Source organism: Benincasa hispida, chromosome 6 (assembly GCF_027475165.1).
Source record: "Benincasa hispida cultivar pf3 chromosome 6, pf3_genome.v1.1, whole genome shotgun sequence".
Classification (NCBI taxonomy): Eukaryota; Viridiplantae; Streptophyta; class Magnoliopsida; order Cucurbitales; family Cucurbitaceae; genus Benincasa; species Benincasa hispida.
This window is the reverse complement of record NC_143483.1, coordinates 47,685,303-47,691,302: the sequence shown is the minus strand read 5'-3', so window position 1 is coordinate 47,691,302 and position 6,000 is coordinate 47,685,303.

Below are 6,000 nucleotides of genomic sequence, written 5' to 3'. Positions count from 1 at the left end.
TATGCATTGTTGAGCAGCATTTGGTACGCATAGTCACAAAATCTGGTCTGCCCCCTTTTTATATAGATTTGGCTCATCCCAATAATAATATCTGCATTCATATTTGAGCTTCCTCTGTTGGTGGTAGGTATAATCTTCACGAAATTATCCACAAACCCGGTAGTTGACTATGTCAGCGTACCAAGACAATTCTTCAATATGGAACAGCTGCTCATCTGGGAACACCGCACTCACCTCTGGTTCATTGGGGTCAACTTCAGGGTTTTTCAATATAGACAATGATCCACAACTTGGTTCTCTATCCCCTTTCGATCAATTATTTATATGTCAAATTCTTGAAGGAGGAGAACTCATCTGATCAACCTCGGCTTTGCGTCCTTCTTTGTCATTAAGTACTTTATTGCCGAATGATCAGTATGGATGAGTACCTTCATCCCCAGCAGATATGCTCGAAATTTTTCCAACGCAAAAATTACTGCAAGAAGCTCTTTCTTTGTGGTGGTATAATTGGTCTGCGCAGGATTTAACGTCTTACTCGCATATGCGATAGGATGTAAGATTGTTTTTCTCTTATGTGCCAAAGCTGCTTCCATCGCATACCTGCTTGCATCACACATTATTTCAAAAGGAAGTGTCCAGTCAGATGCAATCAACACGGGTGCGGTTATCAGTGCATTTTTCAAAATTCTGAATGCGTTGAGGCAATTGTTGTCAAAATCAAATTTTCTGTTAGCCTCCAACAACGCACTCAGTGGTCGTGCTATTTTCGAGAAGTCTTTGACAAAGCGTCTGTAGAATCCAGCGTGCCCCAAGAAACTTCGTACAGCCTTCACGCTTGTTGGAGGTGGAAGTTTTTCAATTGCTTCGATTTATCTACCTCCAACCCATCCTGAGATACTTTGTGCCCCAACATTATGCCCTCCTTAACCATAAAATGGCATTTTTTCCAGTTCAAAACCAGATTCGTCTCTTTGCATCTTTTGGATATCTTCTCCAGGTTGGCTAGACAGACTTCATAGGTGTTCCCATAAACAGAGAAGTCATCCATAAAGATTTCAACAGAGTCCTCAAGATAGTCTGAAAAGATGGCCATCATGCACTTTTGGAACATGCTTGGCGCATTGCAGAGGTCGAACGGCATGCGGTGAAAAGCAAAGGTCCCATATGGGCAGGTGAATGTGGTCTTGTCTTGGTCTTCTCGAGCTATCATAATTTGGTTGTACCTGGCATAACCATCCAGAAAGCAGTAAAAGTCATTTCCGGCTAGACAGTCTAGCATTTGATCGATGAATGGTAGGGGGAAATGAACTTTCTTTGTGGAGCATTCAGTTTGCGCCATGCAAATGCGCCACCTAGTGACGGTCTTTTGCAGTATTAGTTCATTATTTTTGTTCGGGACTATCGTCATGCCACCCTTTTTCGGCACACACTGCACGAGGCTGACCCACGTGCTATCTGCTATCGGATAAATAATGCCCGCATCTAACCATTTAATGATCTTCTTTTTAACGACCTTTTTCATCGCAGGGTTGAGCCTGCGCTGATGTTCGATCGTTGCCTTATGGTCTTCTTTGAGACGAATACGGTGCATACAATATGTTGGGTTGATTCCTCGAATGTCGGCAAGCATCCAACCAATTGCTCCCACATGTTTCCTCAGAATGCTCATCAACGCATTCTCCTGGTCTTAATTAAGTTCCAATGAAATGATCACTGGCAGCTTCTCATTCTGCCCCAAAAATGCGTACTTTAAATGGGTCGGTAGGGTCTTTAATTCCAATGTTGGTGGTTCTATGAGGGACGTTTACTTTGTTTTTCTTTCTTTTTTTTATGTTGGCTCTTCTTCTTGGTTTGCGATCATCTCTTCTTCCTTGCTTTTTTTTGTTATGATCGTATTACAGGAAGAAATGGATGCACTTGCATCCTTTTCTTCATTCTCTTCCTCAAACTTTGTCAGAAAACTTCATGGCACGGATTATGTTGAACTTGAGCTTCTGTCCATTGATGCTCAAAGTGATCTCCCATTTATGCACATCAATCTGGGCGCGACCTATTGATAAAAATGGTCGCCCCAAGATGATGGGCAAATCTTCGTCGACCTCGTAATCCAAGATGATGATGTCGGCTGGTAGGATATATTTGTCAATGGTGATCAGCACGTCCTTCACCTTTCCCTCTGGATGCACCAGAGATCTATTGGCCAATTGGAGAGTCACGGTTGTGGGCACAAGTTGCCCCACATTCAACTACTTAAAGATCAACATAGGCATCAAATTGATGCTGGCTCCAAGGTCACACAAGGCTTGCCCGATGTACAGTCCTCCTATGGAGCAAGGTATAGTAAAGCTCCCAGGATCGCTCATCTTCAGTTGAATGATTGATTTTGAACTCTGTGTTAAAGCCACCGTGGCAAACTTACCAGCTCCCCTCTTCTTGGTTACCATATCCTTTAGAAACTTTGTATAGGCAGGCATTTCCTTAATAACTTCACTGAATGGAATATTAATATGTAATTGTTTTAACATAGACAGAAAGCGTTGGTACTGTACCTCTTCATTCTTTTTCTTTCTAAGTCTCTATGAGAAAGGTGGTAACTACACTTTCACGGTCCCCTTCTCTGTTGGTCTTGAGGTCGATGCAACTTCTGGATCTATTACTACTTTTTCTCCTTCTTCTTCTTGTATCACTGCAGTTTCAGGTTCCGCTGTAATGGGAGCAATCTGACTAGGCTCCTTTCTTTCTTTTTCCACAGTTTTTCCACTTCGCAATGTCACAACCTGACATTGCTCTTTACCTAATCCCCTCGGGTTGCGTTGGAGTTCTGTTGAACTCGGCAAGGCCCCTTGCAATCTGTTCTTTAGCTCACTTGCAATCTGGCCCATCTGTAATTCTAGATTGCGAATGGACGTAGCCTGACTTTGAAGCACCGTTTCGTTTTTCTCTATATATTGCTTCAATAGGCTTTCCAGGGAAGAAGATTGCGGCAGTTGTGAGCTACTGGCTTGATTGCTTGGCTGACCATTATTGCACAAGAAGAATCCAAGTGGCCTTTCTTTCTGCACCACAGGTTGGAAATTTTGCTGCTGATTCTTCCATGTAAAATTGGGGTGGTTTCTCCACCCGGGTTTGTAGATATTCGAAAAAGGATTATTTTTCACAAAGTAAATACACTGTGGATTCTATGGGCATTCTTCCATTGCATTCCCATCACCACAAGTCGCACACCTTGTGGTGTTTTGACAAATTGCGTTGATTTGCCCATTTTGCGGTGTTGGGCTACTGATCACAATTCCCTGAATTAAGTTCATCATTGCGGTCATCTAATTCTGTAGTAAAGTAATAGCACCATTACTTGCGCATTATCCTTGATTCTCAGTCTCTAATCACTCTCTCTCCAATCTTCATGGTTCTTAAAGATGCGATCCAAGATATTCTTAGCCTCGTCATACATTTTATCAAGCAGATCACTAGCGGCTGCCGCATTGGCAGCGATCTGCGAAGCGGGATTCAAATCATGATAAAAGATTTTCATCTGAAAACAGTCTGGCAAACCATTGTGTGGACAGTCCTAGATCAACCTCTTATGAGTTTCCTTCGTCTAGCGTTCTCAGTAGGCGGAAAATATTTCTTCATAAATTTCTCTACGACCTGTTCCCATGAAGTGATCTCTCCCGGCTCGAGAGAATACGCCCATTTCTTTGCCTGATTACAAAGAGAAAATGGGAACAAAGTTAGTCGAACTTCTTCAACAGAGATGTTCGAGAACACAAAAGTATTGCGTATTTCAATAAAGCTTCGGAGGTGGGCATGCGGGTCCTCGCCACGCCGACCTCCGAATTGTCTTGCAGGCTGGATCATCTATAGCATCATCGGTTTCATTTTGAATCTGCTTCCATCGAGGGCAGGCCTCATGATTCCTGGAGAGAAATCATAGAGGTTTGGTGATGCATAGTCCCTAATGGGTCTATTGTGATCGTTAGCCAGAAGGATTGGGTTCGCCATGATGTTGTTTTCGTTTGGTGCTCCGTTTCCAGGCTGCTCTGCCATATCTTTTTTATCTAACTATTGTTGTTGGCGGTCTCTTAATCTTATTCTGAATTTCCTCTCAATCTTTGGGTCGTAATTCGTAGAGATTGAGAGTCTGTAAAGAAATCAGAAAAATAATCGTTACCACACTATTTTGCCAAAGTCCCCGGCAACGGCGCCAAAAACTTAATGACAGGAAATTAGAAGTCAAATTATTCAACAACTAAAATCCATTGGACGCAATAGGCGATGCATGTTCTTAAAATATGCATTGATAGTCATGCATCGATGGTCATACATTGGAATGATAATGCGTTAACGAAAGTATGCGATGACCATGCATCCTGTCACAAGTTTTCTTGCGCTCACGCCAAGTATAACACGAACACAAGTTTCTCAATTCATCCGAGGTCGAACTCAGAGACTTGTAGCAAAATGAATGCGATAATGTGCATGCAGCGGTTTAAATAAAAGAATGATGGAGGGGTTTCTATATTAACACTACTCCTACTCCTAACTAACAGCAACGCAATGAGAATATGCATGAGAGGTAGAGATACAACAACACTTGACATGGAACAGATGAATGGGAAAATAGATAAAATGCGAAGATGTTTCATTGCAACCCTTAAGAGTGACCGCAAAGGCAGTCTTAGTCAATGCAAGCCATGCGATCGTGCAACACACATACAATAGTAAACCACCACTTGGTGCAAATGCTATGGCTTCTAATGCTAAAACGCATGCAATATATGCGATAAATCTATAGGACTTACACATAAGCCTCTATTCTTATTTATGCGATGACAAAATGACACACATACAAATAAGGCGATCACATAATATCATTCCCATCTCTAGGATGCATGCGATGCAGGTTGACAAATAGAGCTTATCTCTAAGTCCCTATCTCTTACTTATGCCAATCTAATCTTGCTCTCTCGAGTCTAGATTCTAACCTAGCTCTCTCGAGTCATTAGGTTCTTTCTTTAGACTCTCTCTCGAGTAGCTCTAAAGGGGTGTTGGGCACAATGCTAAAGAGATTAAGAGATCATACCATATGAAGATTTTTTCTTCACAGCAAGCCTAAAACTCAACCGTCTACCTCAAACAATCACCACTCAAACAGAAGGAAACGGATATGACACCACCACTCAGATCCCTCAGTATTCTTGGAGTGAGAATCCAAAGTGTAGCCTTTATTCGGATTTAGTAGAGGGAAGGAGGAAGAAATATCGTACACAACAATCAAGCAAGTGGGAGATGAGGTCGTCTATCGCATAGACAAGATGCTTGATCGTTTAGGTGAAGTATATAATCATGTAGGAAAAAGTAAGCGATCGTCTAAACGATCGTGTAGAAAAGAGTATGCGATCGTCTAAACGATTGTGTAGGAAAAGGGTGAGCAATCGTCTAAACGATAGTGTAGGAAAAACTAAACGATCGTAGTAAATATCGAGAGCTAAATGATCGCTTAGGAAAAGGTAAATGATCATTTAGTTAATAGCGCGCGAAGGTGTAATTGGTAAGTGATCGCTTAGCAATATCGTACATGTATGCGGTCATGCAAGTACTATCGTATAGGCACTAATTTTCTAAGTGATGACATTCTATTTAACACAATGTTTATGCCTCTCATGCTTAACACACCGTCAACTATTTATGCATCTCAAAGTGATCTTTCAATACACTCATCCGTTATTAGAATAGAAGAGACACCGCCCCATTTCATTTATAACCGTCCAATGAATATGATCTCATCATATTCATAACATATCAATTAATATCATATATTAATTATAATATTTTTCTCTACTAGATATAAATCATATTTATATCCAATTTCCTCCAAATTAATGTATCTCATAAATAAAGTTAATTATATCATATTTAATTAACTCGTTCAATTATATCATATATAATCGAACTCCCTCTTGTCAATTTGAACATTTCAAACTAACCCAAAAACTGACT